This window comes from Canis lupus, chromosome 5, assembly GCF_011100685.1.
Source record: "Canis lupus familiaris isolate Mischka breed German Shepherd chromosome 5, alternate assembly UU_Cfam_GSD_1.0, whole genome shotgun sequence".
Lineage (NCBI taxonomy): Eukaryota > Metazoa > Chordata > Mammalia > Carnivora > Canidae > Canis > Canis lupus.
In genome coordinates this window covers 78792786-78818447 of record NC_049226.1, presented here as the reverse complement: position 1 = coordinate 78818447, position 25662 = coordinate 78792786, and the positions used below count along the sequence as shown (strand labels likewise).

Here is a 25662-nt window from a genome sequence, read left to right as displayed (position 1 = left end):
TACCCTAAAAATGTATGAAGTAGTGAAAGAATTATGCTAAGTAAAAGATGACAGTCACAAAAGGCCATATATTATATGATTCCCTTTATATGTAGCAATGTTTTTCTTAAAGCATTCAGCCCTTTTGGATAAGAGATGACTTAATGTTAAATATTATACCTGTTTCATTTGTATCTTTGGTAAGTGGAATAATGGCAAACAGAATTACTTCTTTTGAATAGCTATGAAAGGTCGAAACTGGAGAGTTCCTATTTATTTAGCTGTCATATGCATTGCTGATATAAGGGAAAACTGAAAGAATTTCTTTTAGTGCAGTGCAGTGTGAAAGTTCATAAGGTTAGAAGTAATTTTCATCCTGACTTAAACTCATAGGTAATTTTTTTTAAAAGATTTAATTACAGTTGTCATTTTTGTGATTTCTACTGAGGAAACAGTAGGGAGAATACCCTACTGAATGTTCTCTCTCATTCCTGAATAATTATTATATTTTTTGAAACAATGACCTTGTCAAGTGACACTTGGTGGGAAGGCCGGAGAGCATCTGATTTTCAAAGTGCTTAAATTCATGCATAGTAATTTTACCTTTTTAAAAAATTTAACATTTTGACTAAATGAGTCCTTTGATTTTTATTGGTACTTTAATGCTGGCTCAAGTAAGTGATATTTGCCCTTGATATGTTGGTTGAAAAACAGAAAAATCCTTTGAGGAAACTTAAAGTTTATGGAATCGTGCCATTTTTATATGTGTTAAAATGTATTTTAAACCTGAAAAAAGACAGACACTAATATAAGCAATACCCTTATGCATACTATACAGGTTAGTAAGTTCTTATCATTTTCTATGATTGCTATAGAATTATTAAATACTAATAATGACACTTTATAAATATAACTTACATATCCCAAGTCCCATTAAGTTTCTTCTCAGAAGTAATTTGTACCTTGATGTTAGTGGGCTTTATTCCTAGGAAATTTTAACATTCTTATTATGTATTTATGTATCCAAAAGCATGTTTTTGAGCAATAAATGATATCACACTATGTTATTCTGCAATTTGCTTTTTTCTTCAACATCCTATTTTTGACATTTAATTTCATTGATGCATTTAATATAGTATTTTATTTTGTAAGAGTATGTCCCCATTTATCCATTTATCTCTTCATAAGCATTTTGATAGTTTCTATTTTTTTTACTATTAAAAACAATGCTACAATGAACATTCTTGGACCTGCCTCCTTATGCTTACATGTAAGATTTTTTCCCTGGTTATATGCATAAGGTGGAATTACTGGGTACATGTAATATTAGATGTTGCCAAATTGTTCTTGAAAACGGTTGTACCAATTTACATGTCAGCCCTATCCTCAGCCATTTTGTAAACACTTTACTGAGATATAATTACATGCTATAAAGTTCACCTATTAAAGCATACTATTCAGTGACTTATGAATAATGTTTTTAGGTACAAATTTTTGTGTGAATATAGATTTTTATTCTCTTGGGGGTATTCCTAGGAGTGGAATTGTTGGGCTGTATCATATTGAAAACTCTGTGTTTAACATTCTGAAGAAGCACAAAAGGTGGCTGCAATATTGTACAATCCCACCAACAATGTACAAGGGTTCTAATTTTTCCACATTTTTACTAATACTTGTCTCTTTTCATTATAACTATCCTAGTGGTTATGAAATGGCATCTCAGTGTGGTTTGGTTTGTTTGCATTTTCTTAAGAACTAATGAGCATCTTTTCATATGCTTGCTAGCATTTCTGTATGTCCTTTGAAGGAACTTTAATTTTAAATCTTTCTTTCTTTCTTTCTTTCTTTCTTTCTTTCTTTCTTTCTTTATTTATTTATGAGAGAGAGAGAAAGAAAATGTGTAGGAGGAGAGGCAGAAGGAGGGGTAGAGGGAGAGGAAGAGAGAGAGACTCTCAAGCAGACTCCTCCCCACTGAGTGCAGAGCCAGACATGGGGCTCTATCCCATGACCCCTGAGATCATGACCTGAGCTGAAATCAAGAATTGAATGCTTAACTGACTGAGCCACCCAGGTGCCTCTCTTTTACCTATTTTTTTAAGGTTGGTTTTTAGTTTTTTTATTATTGAGCTTTATGTGTTTTTTCCACTTTTGAATATATATCCCTTATCAGATCCATGAATTGCAAAAACTTTCTCCCTTTGTATAGCTTGTGTTCTCACTTTCTTGATGGTGACCCTTGAAGTACAGAAATTTTTAAATTTGATGAAGTCCAATTTATCAACTTTTCTTTTATTGCTTGTATTTTTATTTGATTATCTAAAAATATCATTGCTGAAACCAAGGTCAACAATATTTACTCTTATGTTTTCTTCTAAGAGTTTTATAGTTTTTCCCCCTATATTTAGGTATTTGATCTATTTTTAACTTAATTTTGTATATGGTGTGAGGTAGAGGCTTCATTCTTTTACATGTTTATCTCCCTTTGTGGCAGCAACATCTGTTCCATTATAGATTTATTTTGGCACCCTTGTTGAAAACCAGCTGATTATAAACATACAGGTTTGTTTCTGGTATCCTAATTCTCTTTTATTGACTAATATGTCTGTTTTATGCCAGTACCACCCAGTCATAATTATCGCGCTTTATGGGAAGTTTTGAAATCAGAAAGTATGAGCTGTACAGCTTTATACTTCTTTCTCAAGACTGTTCTGGTTATTCAGGATCCCTTGCACTTCCATATGAATTTTAAGATCAGCTTCTCAGTTTCTGTAAAATAGCATCTAGGATTTTGCTAGGTATTGTGATGAATCTGCAGATCAATTTGGGTAATATGACCATTTTAGCAGTATTAAGTCTTCCAGTCCATGACCATTGGATGTATTTCTGCCTATTTTAGTCCTTAAAATTTTTTCAACGGTATTTTATAAGTTCTAGCTTGCTTTCTATTGTTACATTATTCCTAAATATTTTATTTTTGTTGATGCTATTGTAAATGGAATTGCTTACTTAATTTTATTTTGAAATTGTTCTCTATATGTTGGTGGTATATAGAGATAAAACTGATTTTTTATATTTTTGGTCTCATATCTTGCAATCTTGATAAATTCACTTAATGATCTAATAGTTTTTGTTGTTGATTCCTTAGGGTTTTGTATACAGGATCCAGTCAAGATTTTATCCATGCTATCGAGTTTTTAATTTCAGGGACTATATTTTCACTTCTAATTTTTTTCCACATCTACCTATTCTTTCATTCCTGCCTCTTTCATTTTATAATTTATTTTTTGTTACTTATACCTTCAAACATTTTGAATGTTCTAATACTTATTTTAAAGTCTTTTAGAGGGGATCCCTTGGTGGCTCAGCGGTTTGGCGCCTGCCTTGGCCCAGGGTGTGATCCTGGAGTCTGGGGATCGAGTCCCACATCGGGCTCCCAGTATGGAGCCTGCTTCTCATCTGCCTGTGTCTCTGCCTCTCTCTCTCTCTCTCTTTTTCTCTCTCTCATGAATAAATAAATAAAATCTTTAAAAAAATAGTCTTTTAGACTGTTTCAGTAGAGTGAATTTGTTTTCATACTTGATCTCTTGGATACCTTTGTTAAATTTAGATTTCTGTGAATTTTGGTTTTCAGGCCTATTTTGAGTGAGAGGTTTTATGAGTGTTTTGTTCTTTTTATTTGACTCTGTTCATTTCTCCCTATAATGATCTTTCAATTACCTGTATCTGGCTCCCTAAAGCTCCTGTCCAGTCATAGATCTTATATTGACAGTTTGGTGTTCAGCCCAGAGTGATATTAGGAGTTACACAAATTCAGCCACAGATCCATCTTTCACGAGGGTGGGGGACCCCACACCATCCCCCAGTGTCAAACCATAAACCTGTGTATTCCTTCTTTCTGTGAAACCTATGTAAACCACAGTAGCCTGATCTCTTGCTACTACTGTTTCTCTCCAGAGTCCAGTAGCCTCATTACTACACAGTTTTGCATTTCTCTTTCCATTCTGCTCCATAGCTTATAAGCTTATTTATGTCTTTTTGTTGTTGTTATCCATATTTGTATTTTTTCTACCATGTTTTCTATTTTGAGCAGAGGGTATATGTGTAATTTCATATCAAATTTTGAGGTCACTACATCTTCAGTACTGAAAGCCCAATAATATTTATTCTTCAGGTGAATTTTAAATTTTCAAAAAATTGAAAGTAATGTGTTTGCTCTCTCATATGGAATGTTCTATTATTATGAAACAAGTCATAAAATGAATATTATATTTACATTATCAAATAGGTCCCCCCTTAAAGGAAAATCTTTTCAGTAATAACTATCATTTGAATATTTATTTGCCCTATGACAAGCACTGTGCTGAACATTTTACTGTGACATTTTATTCATTCACAACAACCCTACAAAGTAGAAGTTGTCATTATTTTTTTTTTAATTTTTTTAATTTTTATTTATTTATGATAGTCACAGAGAGAGAGAGAGAGAGAAGCAGAGACACAGGCAGAGGGAGAAGCAGGCTCCATGCACCGGGAGCCTGACGTGGGATTCGATCCCGGGTCTCCAGGATCGCGCCCTGGGCCAAAGGCAGGCGCTAAACCACTGCGCCACCCAGGGATCCCGAAGTTGTCATTATTATAGCATAATAAACTGTTCAGGAACGTGTAAGTAGTCAGTAGAACCAATATTCAAGTTTAGGTTTGTCTGATGTGAAAGCTTGTACTTTAAATTACTTTTTTAAGTGTTTATATTTTAGTTGTTGGGAAGTTCACATTCACTTCTCCCTTTTGATCAATTAGTACAATTTTAATGATATTTTGCTACAGAAAATTGAGAAACTTTATCTGAGAAGGAAACAGACTAGATGTTTTCAGCAGTTGGTCAGAGGTTTAGCTATTAGCTATAGTGTAGTATTTCAGAATACAGTTGAGAGATGTTCTCTAAATTGGTGGGTCTTCCGTGATAATCATTTTTGTTATTATTTAAACTTTCAGAGGTGATTGCAAGAGACGTTTTTTTTTCCTATTTGTCCATTTTCATTACTTTTACGTTATGAGATCACTTCCATAGAGGGATACTTATGATCGTGTGTCTTTGGTGACTATTTTTTGATATAGGGCTAATTCTTATATTTTATTATTCTAAGGAAATACAAAGACATATGAGACAAACCTAATGCAGAAGGGCAAAAGTAAGGTAGAGTTGACAGTAATGAATTCAGTGATGTCTCTGGAAGTTTTCAGCAAGATGCCTGTAGTAGGAATCAACAGATAAAGAATTAAACCTAAATCTCATGTCCTGACAGCATTTATTAACTAACTGAAATATGCGGGTATATCCAGTGAGATAAAAGGATGATAGAGAAGTTTTCACTCTTTACTGGATAATTGAACTTAAAGAATAATAATGACTGGATAAGAATAGTATTGTGAAAGATTTTAATTTGTGAAAAATGGAATTAAAAGAGCAGGCATCAGAATCAAGTGACTTAGAAGGAGCTATGTGTAGGACAGAGCTCTGCTATGCTAATTAATAAGAACCTCAGTCCCAGTTTGCAGTGGAGCTTTGGAGGAACATGATGTTAGTTAGATTTTTAGTGATGAACTAAGTAAGGAGTAGAATAATTCTTAATAGATTGAAACTGCTTTTCTAAAGTTTGTGTTATGCCACTTCGCTTTTACGAAAGACATCTTAGTACCTGTTTTCACTAACTGAAAGAAATATGAAGAGAATGTTTGCTTTTATGAAAAAAGGGGGAATGCAAAAATGGCATTCGGCATTTGTTTTGCAGCCAGCGCACACCCCTAACCAGCAAGAGTGGCACCACCAAGCTCCTTTCCTGGGAACTACATTCAGCATCTCAGCATTAAGCCCCCATAGCTTTGAACTGCATCCTTGAGCATGTGTGCTTTATCTTGATTTATTTTGTGCATCTGTTAGCAAGATGTGTCCTAAGTTGCAGAAATGCCCAAGAGAGGTTATTTTATTTTATTTTTTGGCTCTGAGAATGCTCAAAAAATTTTCCATGTAAATTAATGGTAATTGCTTCTTCACTTTATGCCTTTTTGGTTTATGAAAGTTTCCATAGGAGCATTCTACTTTCCAATAGTAGGGGAAACCTGTATCTGCTGAAATGAATCTCCTCCACCCTTTTCTTCTAATTGTGGGAGATAGTTTATTGGAAATCTCAAGTTTGAACTACTCAGACTCTGTATCCCATTCCTCTAGGGCCAGCTCAGCCCTTCATCTTGTCAAAGCAGATAGAACAGCCTACAATTTGCCATAAAGGGGTCCTTGGGATGAAGCATTTTAATGTCCATAAAGAGTAGATGAGGGCTTCATGTTTAAAGACTCCCATGGAACATTTCAAAGAGCATGGATTTGTCTTGGTGCCCTTTGCCAAAATTAATAGATTTGGGCTGCTGACTTGGAGGAAAGCTAAGCATCCAGGCCTACTTATCATTCAATGATATTTTGCTTTATCTATCTAATTTTAGCTGAGATGCTTTAAGACTCACAACACATTGAATAAATAATACTTAAATAAGAAAGGCCACTAATTTTAGACCTAATGTCAGTTAAACAGAGGAGAGATAGAGTTACAACAATATTATTTTAGAAATTAAAAATCAAATACAGTGATTTAGAGAACAGATCAAATTGATCTAACTTTTCCATTGTTTTTAAATTTTTTGCCTGATTTATCAGTCTGGGGTGGAATTATGTTTCTGGTTCCAAATAGGTGTTCCAACCAAGAAGCTTTCTGATGAGAAAATGGCACAGAGGAGTGTAATAAAATGCCAAGTATTTTTTAATTCTTCTCATGCTCTGAGAACAGGAATATCTTAAGCTTTGATAGAATGGTGCAATTTTATATTTTCCATTTGACTACTCTAAAAGGTTCATTGTCTTTTAATTAAACTACAGGGGGGAAGAGCAGAGATTAAAAGATGTAGTAGTATAAAGCGGATGGCTTTTAGCTACTAGTACATGAGTGAAGACACCACAATAAAGCAAGATGGAGTGTAGCAACAAGTTTTGTGCCTTGAAGCTTCCTCTTGTCTGACTGTGGCAGTAATTTGGAGTTAATTTGTGCAGCTTCTCAATAAAAGACTGTGTTTTATATTCTCTGATTCTTCCTAGCATCTTTTCCCAGCTATTTGGTTTTTTGTTTTGTTTTTGTTTTTGTTTTTGGCAATCTGCTAGTTCCCTTTATTTGTTAGTACTGAAAATGATTTTTATTTCTCCAAATGAACTTTATATAGATTAGTATTTTTGAAGGCTGTATTCTAGTTGCTTTGGAGATGTATCTAAAGTATCCATCAATGTATCTTAACCATCATCACTCCATGATATGTTCTTGAAACACAGTATTAGAGCTCTCCCACCTGCTCTTTTATCTTTCCTTTTACGAGGTCCAGTGCAGTTTATACAACTAGATGTGATAATCAGGTAATCCCGTTAAGATGAGAAGCTTGGACCAAGCTCAGTGCATGAATATTTCCTATTCGTCACCTGTTTTTTACTTGAGGTAGTAGCACCTTCTTGAATCTCCTACTTTCTATTCTTACTGATAAGTAGCAGTCCACTTTCTCCTGTAGTGATTTATAGTTTTGGCGTAGAGTGAATATTTGGGTTTCTACATTTGGGAATATTACTGCCTGGTAGTTGGCTTATTTTCCTTTGTCTGCATGAAGATTTTTTTTCTTTGTGTCTGTTTTTCTCCCTTTGCTTTCTACTCCCCCACATGTCCCCAAGTCCTTCAAGCCAATGAGGCTGTGGTGACACCTTCTGGGCAATGATGGGAGTGAATTACAGCCATAAATTGCATGGTGGTGTTATGCATACCAAAGATTTGGTTTATGCCACCAAATTTAGTTTGCTTCATCAAATGAACCCATACAGCATTCTGCTTCTGCTCAGGGTTTCTAAAGGTTGTTAAATATTGATATCATTTCTTACTAATGAGGAAAGATTTGTGGATATCTAAATAAAAAGCCAGTAGACCTGCCTATTTAATCAATGTAAAGGATATGGTACTTGGTTGGGCCTGAAAATGAATGTCAGCAGAGGGAAAAATTAGCAATTGCATGTCATTAGTGTCAACACTGTTCACTATTGTTTTTTGTTTTGTTTTGTTTTTTGCCATGCTCTGATACAACAGTATCTGGTTACATACCAGTGCTTCATAGCAGTGGGAAAATGTCCTATAAAAAATATCTCAGTAGAAACAATATCTTGTATCATGACCATCCACCATTAGGACCATGGAGGATAAAGATTTCTCCAGAACCACTCGTGTCCATCCATACCTTCCATTACTTCTAAAAAAAAAAAAAAAAAACATGTAAGGAGTCTTCTAGGTATCCTCTGTGGGAACCTTGTTTTTTTTCTGTTGAGACTTCATTTCTTCCACCTCTGCTTCAAAACTAACTTAACTCTTGTATTAAAAGATTTTAAATATAGCTTTTTCATACACAGCATGAATACATTAAAAATTTACTATTACCAATGTACTTTTTTTATTGACCTTTGGACAGAGAACATGATACAGCTATAGTTTCTAAGAAAATCACTAGACAATTCTAGAGATCTCAACCATCTTTTTACTATCTTCAATAACTGAAGGAAAAAATGTGTAAGTATCAGGCAACAAGGGTGTGAGTAGCTCTCAAAGTGGCTATGAAACAACCCATCTCTATATTACCTTATAGGGAATTCCCTTATGGAAAAGCACAAGACACTAATTGTAAGGGTGAGGACACCTGGCACAGTTGGATATGCAGCCTTTATTGTATTTTATTTTTTTTTAAGATTTATTTACGATAGAGAGAGAGAGGCAGAGACACAGGATGGGGGAGAAGCAGGCTCCATGCCGGGAGCCCGACGTGGGACTCGATCCTGGGACTCAATCCTGGGACTCAATCCTGGGACTCCAGGATCGCACCCTGGGCCAAAGGCAGGAGCTAAACTGCTGAGCCACCCAGGGATCCCCAAATATGCAGCCTTTAAAATGTCACTGCATGGCTTATCTTACCTCTTTGCATCATTCTTTGGTCAAATATTGCTTATTCAGTATATAACATATGCATTTATATTTGGTACAGAACCCAATATTAGTACTATGTAATAAAATCAAGGCAAGGACACATTGCCTTCTAATTTTGATTTACAAACAGATGGTAGATGGCTGAAAAAATAGAAAGGAGCTATTAAAGAAAAACTGGGGAAAATGCTTTCATGAAGTTAAAATCTAGTTTAAAATACTAAAAGTGTGAATGAGTAACAAAATATCATGTAGTAACTGTGGAGATGATGGTTTTATTTGAAGTGGGGGGAGGGAGGAGAAAGCTAGAAGGAGGCAAAAACACAATTTGGCCTAAAATTGAATTTCTCTGATAAGGCATTTCAGAAGCGGCTTGTCTTATTCACTCAGCAGCAAAATAATCATATGCGCTTTAATAATCTTTATTTTACAGGAGTGCGTTGCCAGGGTAACTGAATGTAAGCAGGGGAACAGCACCTTGCAGATCACAAAGGCAAATCTGTGGAAAGAAATTTCACTGAGTTTCTCTTTTCCTCACCAGTGTAATAATGACTCTTATTTTTCCTATACTATTTAATAATCTCACATAAACATTTTTTCCTTTTCCCTTTTCTGTATCTGTTTAAACACAGAAAATAGCATATATCTGGAACTGCCAAGATCAGTGTGCTAAGCAAAAAAACAGATGTTATATCTTTAGCATTTTTATATAATTACTTTTTATTGCTGTCTTACCATATCTCCATCCCTCCCAACCTTATTGTTATTTCCTTCTCTCTGTAAACCTGATGATAGTATTCCAAGTAAAGAGGACTTGAGGTGGGAGTTGGTATTTGGCTACATTAATCAAAATTTATTAGCTATGCTTGCCTGCATGAAGATTCTAAACAGGCAAGGATTCCAACTGAAACATCTATCTTTTTGTAAGGGTGTAAATTGAATTACAGCAAATAGAGTGACAAGCATTCAGGCAAACATGCAAAAATAATGTTTTCTATACACTCATGCACACACACACACACATATATACACACACATTCGTATACAAGGGAAGAAAAGGAGGAAAGGAAGCAGTGTTAGATTCCTTTAGCTTTCCATTGGGCACTGGAACCTGAATTCAAGCTAGGAAATTGACTGATGTGAAATTAACAAAATCAAAGTTTCCAATGCATTTTCAAAAGAGATTTAATTATTATTAGCATTTTTTCCTAGAGATTATTCTTTCATCCTGGATAAATTTGCATAAATACTTACAATTCATACTAACTAAAGCTACCTTAAAAACAGGTAATTGTAAAAGACCAAGTAAAATTTGAAAAGGCCAAACAAGGCCTTATTAAAATGGCAAATCATAGGGAAAACATTCCACAAAGATTTGGCTAGTACACCTCAAATGTTGAGAAAAGTGAAAAAGGGTCATGTTGAAATAGTAAGATTTTTGATGTTCCAGAAAGAACTTTAAACCCAAACACCACAGTAGTCAAAAGTTGCATTCTCATCAAGTACCACTGAAAATTCTTAAAATTTTAAAACTTAACAAAGTTCATTTGAAATTGTTTCTCCTTATGAAAACTGTTGGCTTAAACTCAGCTCCTAATAATTCATTCTATACAGAGTCAATTCTTTTGGGGCTTTCCTAGAGCCAGTATCTTCCTTGCTATAAAATCTCTATTTGACCTCTTTAATGTTAATTGTTTCTTAAGAGCTTCTAAGTTCCCTAAGCTAACATAGCCAAAACAGAAGATATTTTTCTTTCATTGGGCTCTTGTTTATGTCTTAGATGGAATGTTCTGTGGAAATAAGGTTAGCAGTTTTGGGCATGGAGCAGCATGTCTGTTTTCTTAGGATTTGAGCCATAATTTATCCTTGGTGCATGAAAATCACCAATAACTTTTCATTTTAATTTAATTGTTATGAAAAGAAGCATATGGTTGGCAAATGAAAACATAGCGGTAAGTAAATACTATTCCTTTAGTGATCTCACTTCAGCTATAAACATTTTTTCTTTTTTTTTTTTTAAGATTTTGTTTATTTATTCATGAGAGACACACAGAGAGAGGCAGAGACATAGAGGGAAAAGCAGACTCCCTGTAGACAGCCTGATGTGGGACTCAATCCTAGGATCCCGGGATTATGACCGGAACCAAAGGCAGGCGCTCAACCACTGAGCCACCCAGGTCCCCAGCTTTAAAGATTTTCAAATCCTCTGCTAGCATTTTCTGTTCTTTATTTGATGAAAAATAATTCTTTCCCCTCAACTCCTAAATTTGGTTCAGCTTTGGAACCATGTGTAACAATCTTAAAATTGGGCTCTCCCTGTTTGTCTTAGCTGGAACCCTAAGAGAAAAGATTTCACAGTCATATATGAAAACGTCCTCCAGTTTATACATGAAGAAGAGAGAGAAAACCAGTTATATGATTCTTAAGCTAGTTAATCATGTCAAGCATATAAGCAAAGGAGAAGCTGAAAATTAAGGAAAAGAAATTTTTGGAGGAGTTGATATGCTTGAGTGTCCCATCACACCTCCAACGGGAAGGAGTACAGATGCGTCTCCCTTCATTAAGGGAGAGAAAGGCTTGAAGGAGATGACTTGGAAAGCTTAGTAACTGACCCCTGCCACTTAAGAACTGCTATCTGACTCATGCCTGAAAAATCTAGAGCTTGAGATTGATTGGCAGCTGCTTCAAAGGTATTGTGATGAAGAGGCTATGTTAGGTGACCTACATTCTCAGAGTTTTTTGAAGCAAATGTTACTTAAGTTTATGGCATGAATTAAAGGTAGGCATATGCACAAGAGAGATGATGTAAAGTTGTCTTAGATTCAGAGACTTCCTAAAGGAGCCCATTGATCCAAATGGTGAAGTGAACTGCTATCTTTTCAGGAGCAGTGGGATGAAATAGAGCCCCACCTCTATCAAAGGATCTGCAAATGAGAGTCAAGACACCCTATTTCCCACTGCAATGGCCAGCCTATAGCAGAACTGAACTGGGAAACAAAAGTAACTATAACTTTGAAATTTAAAGTTGTTTTTTTTTTTTTTTAAGATTTTATTTATTTATTCATGAGAGACACAGAGAAAAAAAGACAGAGGCACCGGGAGAGGGAGGAGCAGGCTCCATGCTGGGAACCCGCTGTGGGACTCATCCCTGGTCTCCAGGATCACACCCCCAGCTGAAGGCGGAGCTAAACCGCTGAGCCACCCGGGCTGCCCCAAATTTAAAGTTTTTATTACTAGACGAGATATATTCATTGTTGAATATTTTGAGTACTTGTAAATGCACAGAAACAGAAAATCTGCCTTCAATTTCATGCAAGGGTGTGGGAAGCCCCATAGAGTAAATTAAATGTCAAACTGACAGAAAATTTTTAAATTTTTGTATTATACTTAACTTAATGATTTTACGTGTGTGTGTGTGTGTGTGTGTGTGTGTGTAGCAAAATGGTGATCTTGAAAAAAACAGAAGAGTTGCATGTTGGAAATCATATTACCCATGATCCCTAGCTTATTGTCTCTATCTTTGGAGGCAATATTTCCACCCATTCTACATGATTCTATCCATACTTTAGTAGAAGGTACCAAAGCCAGGCAAACAAGAATAGTAGGCAGGAAGATTTTTGACAAATTGTTTTCTCTGTAATTTTATGTCTTTTCAAAAGCCCTTTTACAGCTTTTCTTGATTTAATATTTTGCTGTGTCTTTCTTCCTTTGTCCAGAGCTGAAATAGGGGTATTAAAAATCAAGGAACCTTGATTAACCTACAAATGGAATCTTACATTACTAAACATCTGAAAGTTAATGGTAGTATCTTTAGAAGGACATGCTCAAGTTCCTAATGTAGTATAATGGATTAAATAATAAAAAATAGCTACTGTAAGCTAATTCAATGTTTTCTAAAGTTTAGTAATCTAAACTTTAGAGTACTTTATATTTTGTCCAAATATATATTATCATTGCTTCCAGTTTCGTTTTTCTAGGGACACTTTGGCATCTGAGTTTTACAGGGCTTAATTGGATTAGACTATACTTACACCTTTTATTGAATTACTTGGTAATGGTGGGGCTCCTTAGAATGAGGAGAGATAATGACAGGGAAGAATGGATAGAAAGTGAGATAGTAGTAGACAGATGTTAGAAAAAAGTAGTAATAAAGTGAAAACAACATAGAGCTCTTTGGAAAGTATATGGTAAAAAAAAAAAAAAAACTGGAAGTCAGTGCTAATGATGTGGGCATGGACAAAGGAGAAATGATGTCTTCATAAGTTAGATCTCATTAAAGCTTTTTAGGTTGATCCCATAATGCCCTCTACAAAAAAAAAAAAAATACTCTTTTTCTTGACCTTAACATGAATTGTGTATCTTAATTCACACTAAGAAATCAGTATATTTTCTAAAAGTCTCTCTCTTACATATACAAACATGTATTCACACACAAACTTACAGGGTAAAATGCAATTTTTAAATATAGTTGGTCTCAAAGCTCTTATACTAAATAATTCTCTTTTTTCTTTCAAGATTTCATTTAAATTCAAGTTAGTTAACATATAGTGTAGTATTAGTTTCAGGAGTAAATTTAGTGATTCATCAGTTGCATTTAATACTTATTGCTCATTATAACAATTACCTTCCTTTTAATGCCCATCACCCATTTACCCCCTCCCTCTTACCTCCTCTCCAGCAACCCTCAGTTTGTTCCTTATAGTTAAAAGTCTCTTATGGTTTGCCTCCTAAATAAATAATTCTTATTAGTTGAATGAGATTTTACTTATCATTTATACAGTGATTTATATTATAATCTATGTAAATATGAGCGTTTTTTTTCTCTGATGTTCATTTGTTCTATACAAATATGTGTGTATACAAACATTTGTGTTTATTGGGGTGCTTGCATGGCTAAGTGGTTGAGCATCTGCCTTTGGCTCCAGTCATGATCCCAGGGTCCTGGGATCGAATTCCACATCAGGCTCCCTATGGGGAGCCTGCTTCTCCCTCTGCCTATGTCTCTGCCTCTCTCTCTCTGTCTCTCACAAATTTGTTTTTAATTGTATTTAGTATAAAATTTAGTTGATGCAGACATTACTAAAAATTGTCATTGAAATACATTATTAAGGAAATTGTCTTTATTAAACATTGGTAGCTGTGCTCATAATTTTATTTCTAGTCTCAGCTCGGCCATTTAATCTGTGAGACTTTAGGGCGGTCACTTACCTTTCCAAGTGTCTTCTATATCTCACCTGTAAAGTAGAGTAATTCTTCCCCTGCTTAAACAATAGAGTTACTGAAAAAATTCAAGATAGGGAAATACATAAAGGGTAATATATATCTATGTAGATATTTCTTAATGATATTCTTTTTCATTATTATGATTTTAAATGCACGAAAGTATCTAGTTGTGCTTCCTCCTTCCCATTGCTGAAAATTGTTGAGTATAGATATATTTTAAGTCAATAAGAGGATTTATTAGGTATCACAACTAAAGGCAAGTCATAAATTTGAGGGGAAAACAGAAATTTCAGTTTTTATTCATTCAGGAGAATGGAGTCAAAGTTGTTAGAATACGGACATAAGAAAGAAGGAGTCTTATTTTGAAGAAGGCTGAAAGAACTTTGAAGAGCTTTCCTGAATATTCTGTTTAGACATCTTAACCTGCATTTTGGCTTTTGGATAACAGACCTTGCATCTCAGTAGGAGAATAAATCAAAATCCTTTAAAAAAAAAAAAAAGAATAAAAACAAATGCACTATGCTTTCTTCTTATGGAACCCACACACATCCATAGAAATGTGTTAAAGAGGATAAGAAAATAAAATAAAAATAAAGAGGATAGAGCCTCTAGGACTAGAAATGAGAATAATGTAATTCATCAAAAATAAAATATGCAAACTCTTAAGAGCAAGTTTGGGGCTAGGGCTAAGCCTGAAACCTAGTTCATTTAATTCAGTGGAAATAATGAATTAAATAAAACAATGGAAATAACTTTTAGAAACAGTATAATACTAACCCCGAGAATCCCTCTCTCCCTCCCTTTACTACCCTTTCTGAATCCCAAGCGTTGGAAGATATTTGAGTAATTTGATGTTAGTGAACTGATGGGCAGGTTATCCTCTTGGTTATGGTTTCAGCCCAGTGTCATACGTGATAGCCAAAATATGTTAAACCTTCCAAATAGAACACAGATCAGAAACAGGGATACATGACTTCTTGAGACAGCAAGCATCTGTCCAGTTCCCAATTGTAAGAGTTATAAACTTATTAGACTTTTGATGTGAAGTTAGAAAACAAGACAAGGACCTCTGATATGCTAGATCAGAAACAAAATTTTTTAATTAAAAGAATTATATATTTTTATTTCCTTAGCATATACCCTGTTTATAATGCTCCTTCCTTTGTTGGAAAATAATATAGGCTTATAGGACTTTCTTTTTCCCTGCAAATTAACTTAGGGCATGTATGTACAGGCCAATGAGGAAAACCTGGTAAATAATCCTCTTCCTATTTTAAAAACTATTTCATCATTAATATTAATTAATACTTTACAGTATCTTTTTTGTGAATAATTTAGGAAGTATTTTCCAAAGGATAAGACAGAGAGATACCACCTCACACCAGCGAGAATGGGGCAAATTAACAAGACAGGAAACAACAAATGTTGGAGAGGATGCGGAGAAAAGGGAACCCTCTTACACTGTTGGTGGGAATGTGAACTGGTGCAGCCACTCTGGAAAACTGTGTGGAGGTTCCTCAAACAGCTAAAAATATACGACCCAGCAATTGCACTGTTGGGGATTTACCCCAAAGATACAGATGCAGTGAAACGCCGGGACACCTGCACCCCGATGTTTATAGCAGCAATGGCCACGATAGCCAAACTGTGGAAGGAGCCTCGGTGTCCAACGAAAGATGAATGGATAAAGAAGGTGTGGTTTATGTATACAATGGAATATTACTCAGCTATTAGAAATGACAAATACCCACCATTTGCTTCAACGTGGATGGAACTGGAGGGTATTATGCTGAGTGAAGTAAGTCAATCGGAGAAGGACAAACATTATATGTTCTCATTCATTTGGGGAATATAAATAATAGTGAAAGGGAATATAAGGGAAGGGAGAAGAAATGTGTGGGAAATATCAGAAAGGGAGACAGAATGTAAAGACTGCTAACTCTGGGAAACGAACTAGGGGTGGTAGAAGGGGAGAAGGGCCGGGGGGTGGGAGTGAATGGGTGACGGGCACTGGGGTTTATTCTGTATGTTAGTAAATTGAACACCAATAAAAAATAAATTTAAACATAAATTAAAAAATAAATTAAAAAAAAAAACTATACAGAAAAAAAAAAAAAAAAACAAAGGATAAGACAGATATGTTCCATGAAAAACAAGACTTTGCGACCTGGGAAATTATTTCTATGTTTCGTTTAGATAAAAGAAACTCCCATTGTTTAATACCTTCAGTTTGAATTCATATTTCTCGAGCTTTGATTTATCTTGTTACGAGGATATATCATTGACTGAGAGAAAAGCAAGTCTTTATTAATACGATTATACTAACCTTTATGATATAAACCATCTACTAATTTTAGAGATGATTAACTGAGATATTAATAAGAATGTAATTGCAAGTCTGAGTTGCAGTTCAAATCTCTAGTCCTCATTATACTAGGCCATATGCACTGGCAATTGTGGTTTTCTGTTGCTATTGGGTTTGAAATGGTTGCTGACTACTGTAGGATCCCATGTACTTTGAGGGTGGATTTTGGCATGACCTACTTCAATATAATTCTTATTAGTAACTTCATTGAAGTGTTAAATGATAAATCCTTTGAAATTTTTTCTTTTGGTAATCCAACTTAACTATATTATGAAAATAGTAATAGATTTCTAAGGAGGCAAGAGGGGTTTGTGTATGTGTGTGTGTTAGCCTTTAGTCTTCTCAAGAGCAGATAATTTGGGGTTCTTTCTGTCTCTAGGATTGTTATTTAAGGATGTAGTTGATACTTTCCTATGTAAAATAAGGATTTGTGAGAATGCTTTTTCATTTCAGGGCATGTATATAAAATTCACATATCACAAGACTTTAATGATTCAGTTTTTTACACTAAAGCAGAGTAATAACACATCTTTTTCCCCTAAAAAGTATCATGATATGGATGATATATTCCAATTGTGATAAATCATGTCAGAAATAAAATAATTTGTCTCTAAACTTTAAGTGTATTTACACCTAAATTTTGAGACAGTGGAATTCATTTAATATTTTTGTAAGTGATTGGCTAGCATGTTCCCCATTGAAAGCAGAGATAGCTATAGCTAATTACAGACTACCAAACCTAGGGAAGTTTTATAGATTGTTACAGCTGAAAAGGAATATAAAGAAGGAACACTAACTAAATTGTACAAAGAAATGAATTTTCATCATTATAACCAACAGTTTGTTTCTGACTGCCTTCTCTTCTCCACCTCCCTATTTCCCTGTACATGTTTCCATTTAGGAGAAGTAGTGAATATTTTTATGATTTTTTTCTCTAACCAAGATCCATTTTCTATTAAGTGAACAATGAGGTGACAACATAGTTGTACTAATGTAGTCTTACATGGTGGAGATTCTTTAGCTGTCATGGCTATAGAGAGTCTGCTTTTTTAAAAATCTCCTTTAGCTGGGGAAGAATTAACTCATAATTTACTTTAATTTTCACAAGGAAAGGTAAAAGTTTTTATTTAAATAAGCCATCATATGTTCAACAGCTTAAATTAGATGATTTACTTTTTCCTGTCATGGTAACCCAGATTCATATGTCTTTGAAATGGAAACTGTCCTAACCCCATAACCTCAACATCACTGCGAGTAAAACTCGTTCTAATTATGACTGTATAGTGTGCACATTAGCATTGCTAATCAGCTTACTGCAGTGGATTTGTATCTTCAATACTGAGGTTCATAGAATGTCCATTGACATAATTGAGCTCTATACCAGTGCCTAGATACTAGTGTTTTTAAACCACAAGTCTGAAATTCATAATGCATACTACAGTGTGTGGAAAAGACTTTAAACCATGTATAATCTTGGTCACTAACTTGAGTTTCCATACAGTTTTATTTATCCAAAATGTTTGTGGTACCTAATACTGTATTCCACTGGATCTTTAGCTTAAAAAAATAAAAAAAAATAAAAAAAATAAAAACTTGAGCTCACTTATTTTGCTGTATTTGTTTCTTTTTTGAGTGAGAGGTAATAATCTCTTCTGGAAGAAGATTTCTTTGTCTATATTAAAGAATGTCTGATAATTTCTAGAATTCACTTTCAAATTCTGCATGAGATCATGATTGTCACAAATGAGTATTAATTAAATGTCCATTGGGTTCTTTACATTATACTAGGTTTTGCAAAGATTCCACTGAAGATAGATAATAGTATATAACATTCAGGGGTGGGCTAAGGTGTAAAAGGGAGAAGATTCATGTGAATACAATTTCATACATATATAAAAATGAAGAAAATAGTAATATAATTGGATCATATGTATATATTTTAGCAAATATATGATATACTTTAGTGCATATGAACAGGGCAGAAATATGAAAGATGTATATGAATAATTTATATATTTCTGGAGAGTGAAACAAATCCTTATATAAAATATTCCTCAAGTTGATGAATTATCAAGAATAAAGCAGAATATAATAGCAGTAAATGATTAAGAATCATCTTATGAAAAAAATTATCGCTGCACACATATGACACTGCTTTCTTTAGTGGAAAATACAGTAAAGTATAACTCTTGAAAGAAAAGAATTTAAGATGTTAAAAATGTTTACTCACCCAGGCTATACTGTATTTCCCCAGAAAATGCACTATTAACATAGACTCGTTTTCCAAAAGCTACAAAATATGCAAGGAAACAGCCAATATGAATAAGTGTCAGTAGACCCCAAAAGATTTTTGCTCCAATGGCTGTAAAATGACATAAGAAGATTTTCATGTTAAAAAGACGACTGAAAAATCCATATGTGGAAAACAGAAGAAAAAGGCTGAAGGGAAGATTATCATGACTACTGTAGTAACCAATGTGAGAAAATTATACTAACCTAAATGAAGTTCATAAAACATAAATTCACAAATTTATAGTGAGAGATTGCAGAAATAAAAGTTTGAGAAAAAGAATTAATGAAGAAAAGGAATGATGATAAAAAATATCCATTCAAAAAAAAATATCCATTCATTTAAGGGGTCATTCCACACACATTTATTACATTACTGCTCTTTGCCCCCACAACACTGCTAGGGGATATATGAAGAATAAAATGATTTATAAGAGAATTCCTGGGCAGGGAACTTAGAATTAACTTGAAAACCCTCCCACTACTAAACATGCAGAAATGGTAAATAAAATGCAACAGATTTCCTTTTGAATGTTTAGCTGTGCTTAGGAGAAAGTAAGGAAAATCCTTAAGACCTATAAATGGAGAGGGTTTAAAAAATAGAGTCATAAGCATGAGTAACATGGGCTACCCTGGGCATGGTGGGTATATGGGAAAGGGTGAGGGAATATCCTGGCCTCAGGTTATAGATTTAATAGCCAATCACAATTAGGAGACAAGATTTGGAGCCTACACAATGAAGGGAGTTAGAACTGACATCAGTTTGCAGGAACCTTTAGGCGTTTTATCAAAGAAAAGTTTGTGTGTGTGTGTGTGTTGTTGTTGTTTTTTAATCTCTCTAGGATAGGCAGAACACAGGAAGATTTTTTTCTCAACGTGGACTCTATGTCTAAATGGAAAAAAAATTTCTAACCATAGACATACATTTTTTTAGATTTGAGGTTTTAAATCAATACTTCTTACATGCCATATGCTGAGAAAGCAATGAAGTAGTAAGTGAATGTGAATACTCCCTAGGTGCCTTACAAGAAACTAAAATAAAAGCCATTCTAGAAGGATGCACCCTCATCCCAGGCTATACTGTATTTCCCCCCAGAAAATGCACTATTAACATAGACTTATTTTCCAAAAACTACAAAACAGCCAATATAAATAAGTGTCAGTAGACCAATATATACCAGGATTAGCCTTTATCAACTTCAGATAATTAATAGAGAATGTAAATAGAAAAGTATAAAATATTTTCAACAAAGCATCAAAACATAAAAGCAGAATACCTAAAAAGGAAAAATTTGGCCAGCTAAGAGAGAATTAACAATCAGAAGCTAGATCAGAAATTACCCTAGAAGTAGTACAGAGTTGTAGAGATAGAAACTGAACTGTGGAGTTTCATAGATATGGCAAATAAAATGAGAAGATCCAACATACATAGAATAGGAGTTACGGATGGAGACCATAGAGGAATGAAGGAGACATACTATTTGATGAAGAAGTTTTCCCAACAGTTAAGCACCTAAATTTCTGTATGAAATACTTAAACTTTAAGTATCTGGAATAGCTTCTCTTTTCCTGACTGTCTCATGATTGATATAATTTCATCTGAGCTATTAAGAATGAGAGCATAATAAAATCATTTTAAAAACAAGAACTGAAAGATTTCATTCACTTATAGATGCTCTGAAAGAATTGCTAAGGAATACTTCAAGTAATAGGAGAATGAGCCTAGAAGGAAGAGGGCATTATGCTGAGTGAAAAAAGCCAATCTCAAAAGGTCATATGAGGTGTGATTCCACTTAGACACCATTTTCAAAATTACAGGATTATAGTGAAAGGAGTGCATATTAATGGTTGCCAAGGGGTAAGAATGGTGGTTGGGGAAGGACAGAGAGGGGTAACTGTAAAGCACAAGAGAGAACTTGGTGATAACAAAACACCCTGTTTCTTAATTGCAGTGGTGGTTACCTGAATCTTCACATGATAAAATGGCATAGAACTGTACACACACATTGTACCAGTGCAAACTTTCTGGTTTTGGTATTTCTGCCATAGTTATTTAAGATGTAACCATTGGGAGAAACTGAAACATGGGACCTTCCTGTATTATCTTCGCAACTTCTTTGAATCTATAATGATTTCCAAAGAAGTTTTTTAAAAAGGAAAAATAAAAGTGAAACTGAAATACCGGACAATAATGCCATGTAAGAAGGAAGAAAATTTTGCCTTGAGTGACAAATTCCTTGTATTATTTGAGAAGATGATATATTGATTGCTATTATATTTTAAGTCCATTTTCCATAGTAAAAGCTTAAATGTATCCATTAAAATGTAAAATTACAATGTTATTTCTAAACATATAAAGAAATGAAAAAGGACAGAGTAAATAAAACTTAGGAGATGAATTTTATTTCTAGCAGTGGGGTTAACTAGGTACTAACACCAACTTCCCACCAAAAACAATTAAAAATGTTAAATAAGACTTAATTTAATTCTATCCATGAATTGGTAAGAAAATATGAGAAATTCAAGCCTAAAACTGAGTGGAAGCAAGAACCTAAGCCAAGTAAGGAGTCAGCTTTCACCTTGAAGACATTTACTGAATTGGGTTGAACCTTTGGTTTTTGTGTTTCCAAGGTAGAAGGAATAGTAGTCAAAATTCAGGAACTACTCAAATAAATATCTCCTTAAAACTGAGAACACAGACTAGAACTGTAAGGAGGATACAAAATGATTGGAATTAAAAGTTGGATTCCCTCTAATCTTCAGAAAGAAATATTGGATATTTAGATATTTATTACATTTAGGCTATGGTGAGGTAGGTAAGTATGCAAAAATTTATATGGAATTACTAAAAGAAAAATAATAGGTAATATAAATATTTTTTTAAGTTTGAAGAACTGTATAAATTTCACATAGACTTTAAGGAAAAAGCTGTACTGGAGATAAAGACAAGCTACTACATAAGTATAAAATTTTCAGCTCACTAAGAAGATACTTTTCTAAGTGTACATTATAAGAGGGTGTAAAAGTAAATAAAACAAAAATTGACGAACTTATAAGGAGAAATAGATTCACCAATCTTTTTCATAAGCATTTAACACATCTCTCAGTTTTTGCAAGATCTATCTAATACTAATAGGCTGATTGCTATATCTACACATTAAAATTAAGAGCTAGTCATACTTTATATTTTATGGATACTCCTTTTTATTCATTCAATATTTAATATAAACAATTTTTAATTTAAAAAACTGTCAAGTTTACAGCAGAAAAAGACAAGTTCTAAGAAAGCAAATAAAAATATTAAATTCAAAATAATATAGAAATGTACTCAACTATTAGCTTTCAGAGATGTAAAATACAGTGAACTTATCAGATCAGTAAACAGTGTTGTCAGATTTTTTAACCTACATTTTGCTTATAAGAGGCATAGTTGACACATTAAGAGACAAATTAGAAGTAAAAAAAGATGTGAGGCAAACATTAATAAAAAGAAGACTAACACACTGATAGCAGATGCAATTTTTTTAAGGCATAAACTTTGTTATACTACAAATTAAAAATGAAAGACTCCAAATAAATATAAAAAAGGTTGTATGCACCTATTAACAAAGTCACAAATTATATATAGCAAAAATTGACAGAATTACAATAAAATGACAAATCTATAGTCCCGACTGGAGACATAATACACTTCCCTGAATAATTGCTCAAGCATACAAATTATTAATAAGGCTAGAAAGAATTTGAAGAAAACAATTAACAATGTAATCTAATGGGTAGATTTATGCAATGATTCTAATATTTGTGAATTACTTTTCACATAAATATATAACATTTGTAAGGAGTTGCCATAAACTAGGGCACAAAGGAAGTCTTAACAAAAGCTGAAAAAAAAATCAGGATCATACTACCTGTAATCTATAACCCACAAAATTAGAAATTAGAAAAAGATAATTTAAAACATCCCTTAACCTTGGAAATTTAAAAATAAACTTCTTAAACTCATGGGTCAGAATAAAAATTGCAATAGAAGTTTGAAAATTTTTGGAATGACACAATAATAAAAATGTACCATTTCAAAGCTTGTGAGATGAAGGTAAGGAAGTACTTAAAGGAAAAGTTATAGATAAATATCCAACTAGAAAAACAGGGAATAAACTGAAAGAAAGTAAAAGGAAGGAAATAAAGAGCTGAAATTGAGTAATTAGAAAATATAGAATAATAAGATTGTTCTTGGAAGAGACTAGTGTAATACATAAACATGAAACAAAGCTAATTAAGAAATCCACAAATAATCAGTATTAGAATGAAAAAGGAGTCAAGAGCTACCGATGCATTAATATTTAAATACATAAGGGAATACAGTTTTTAGTCAAGAGTTACCTAGCTCTGTTCCCCTGGAAAGCTGTTCCCTCTGTTCCCCTAGAATTGCAAATAATAATTGAGATTGATTTTTGGAATGTGACCTATGTTTATGTCAGGCACCAATGCTTATGGTAAAAGTGACACTTGATGAGTAAACCACATTGGCCTGGGAGGGCTGTAAATAAGCTATTAGAAAACCATAGCTTTAAACTTCCCTGAAAACCTTGGTGACTTTAAGCTGTATCTGTAGAATTATGAAAGAAAATATTAATGACCCCTGTACCCATCCAGTGTGATTTTGTTCCTTCATATCTGAGATTAGCTTCTGTTTGGTGGCCTATTGTGAAGAATACTCCTATTGAAGAAAAATGCCTGAATTGTCCTGCCAATCTAATGTATATCCTGGCCTGAACTCTGTTAAAAGAATTTATGTCAAGAATGTTCAATAGTAGTTATGTGAATCTAACTGTTAGTTAAGCTCAAGAAACTTCCCTCTTGTGGGCATAAATTATGGCAATAAAGTTGAAAACTTAGCTGAAATGGATAATTTCCCAGAAAAATAAAACTTGCCCAAATTGACTCAAGAGCAATTAGGAAACACAAATAGAACTATAACTCTATAAGAAATTAATATACCTCTAACCTATTAAGAAGTTAAATTAAAAAAAAAAGAAATTAAATTTTTTGTTCGCTGAAAGAAATAAACAGTGAAAATATATTCCAGAGACAGGGAAATCATTTTGTTAACATGTAATAAAGGCAGAAATGCTCATGATAGAGCAAATCCATCTATAGGTACTACCCTAAGGAAACTCTCATATATAAGCACACAGAAATGTATAAGTATATTCATTTCATCATCATAAGAGTGAATAATTGGAATTCTCCATCAAAAGAATAAACAAATCTGTGATGAATGTAAAAGAATATTACACAGCTAATGAATGAACTATAGCTGTTTGCATCAATATAAACAAATATGGAAAACAATGTAGGACAAAGTAAGCCAAAATGTACTATTTACATTGGGATGTCATTAATGTTTTAAAATGCTGAGTTAGTTATATATGTAATAAAAGTATAAAAACATGCATGGGAATTGAGGATAAGTTACTCCTACTAGGGGAAAGGTTTGGAATGGAGAGAACTGTGCAAGTGCTTCAGTTTAATCTCTAATGTTTTATTTCTTCAGTTGGGTGCTGGTTAAATTTATCTTAATTTTTTGAGAAACATTAAATATTTTATTTAAAAAGGTATGTAAGTTGAAATACCAATTTTAATGTACTTAAATTACAGCAAGGGCTCTAAGATGATAATAATTCATGTTACAAGACCTTACATAATCACCAAAAGGATAGTAAAAAGAATAGCTATTGCAAAATTTAGGTAAGTGGACAATGCCTTCTCTGTTACTGTGATAAAGTTTCATGGAGAGGGAAGCACTTCATCTAGATAAAATTCTAATTGATTTGTTTTTAGGGTTCTATTTTGTCCTTTTCCTTTCACTATGTATTTAGTGAAATCCCTGTGGCATATCCACAAAAAGGTTTAGTTGGCAAAGCATGGGGTGTGTTTGAAGCAAGGCAAGTAGATTAATTTAAAAGGGGCAATGGATTTGTGAAGCAAATAGTGGACATTAAGGATATATGGGGTAAGATTGTTATAGATCTTGAATGTCTAGTATAGAAATTTAGACCTTATTCTTTAGTCTGTTGTTGTTTTTCCAGTTTTTCTATTTAGCCATGATTCATTTACATTGTGACAAAGCAGGATACGTTTACATCCTGATGAAACACATGACTAGGAAAAAAGTTTCACAAAAGTATGCACCTGCTTGAAAATCCTGTTGTTAGCAAATGGGATGCAATTGAATGCCTTCAAATAGCAAAGTGAAATGTAAACAAAAAACATCTCACCATAGTTTGCAGTCTACTTTAAAGTGAAAAGATTCTGGATTTAGGGAGACCAAGTAAGAAGCTGTTGCATATGACTAGGCATAATGGTCTTTATCAGTTTAGAGAATTGTGAAGGAAGATTTAGAAGATCTTAACATCTTTCAGAGCCCAAATAAGATTTTATTACCAAGAGTATTAGAAACTTTAACAAAAATGTAAGAATAAGGCATCTGGTCTTTGTCCTGAGGTATTTGAATTCTCACGACACATGGTGAAGGGACAGATTGTGACCCACATATGGGGTTGGTGGTCTGAATTTATGTTAAAGAAAACACCAGTGATTTCTAAGAAAAGTACTGAAAACATGAGGGCATTTACTTGGGGTCCTGATGTGAAGCTAAAGTTAAGCAATTTGGCAAATGGTGGCAATATGGATATTGAAAACTAGCAAGGTGAAATAGACTGTGTATAGACACTGGTCATTGATTAAGTAAGGGCAAGT

General features: G+C 33.7%; 1 long non-coding RNA gene across 22 annotated transcripts in view; it reads left to right on the top strand.

Annotated features, from left to right (window-relative positions):
• Positions 1-25662, top strand: part of LOC119871961 — a 325713-nt gene that overhangs the window by 154113 nt on the left and 145938 nt on the right. For 3 of the 22 annotated variants that reach the window (XR_005360133.1, XR_005360131.1, XR_005360128.1), the window contains one exon: positions 11907-12023. The exons of 15 other annotated variants lie outside the window; for them this stretch is intronic. This is a non-coding gene — a long non-coding RNA (uncharacterized LOC119871961). Of the gene's footprint in view, positions 1-11906; positions 12024-15584; positions 15738-25662 lie in introns of those variants that run through there. 4 more of the 22 variants (XR_005360144.1, XR_005360143.1, XR_005360140.1 and 1 more) reach the window with 2 other exon arrangements.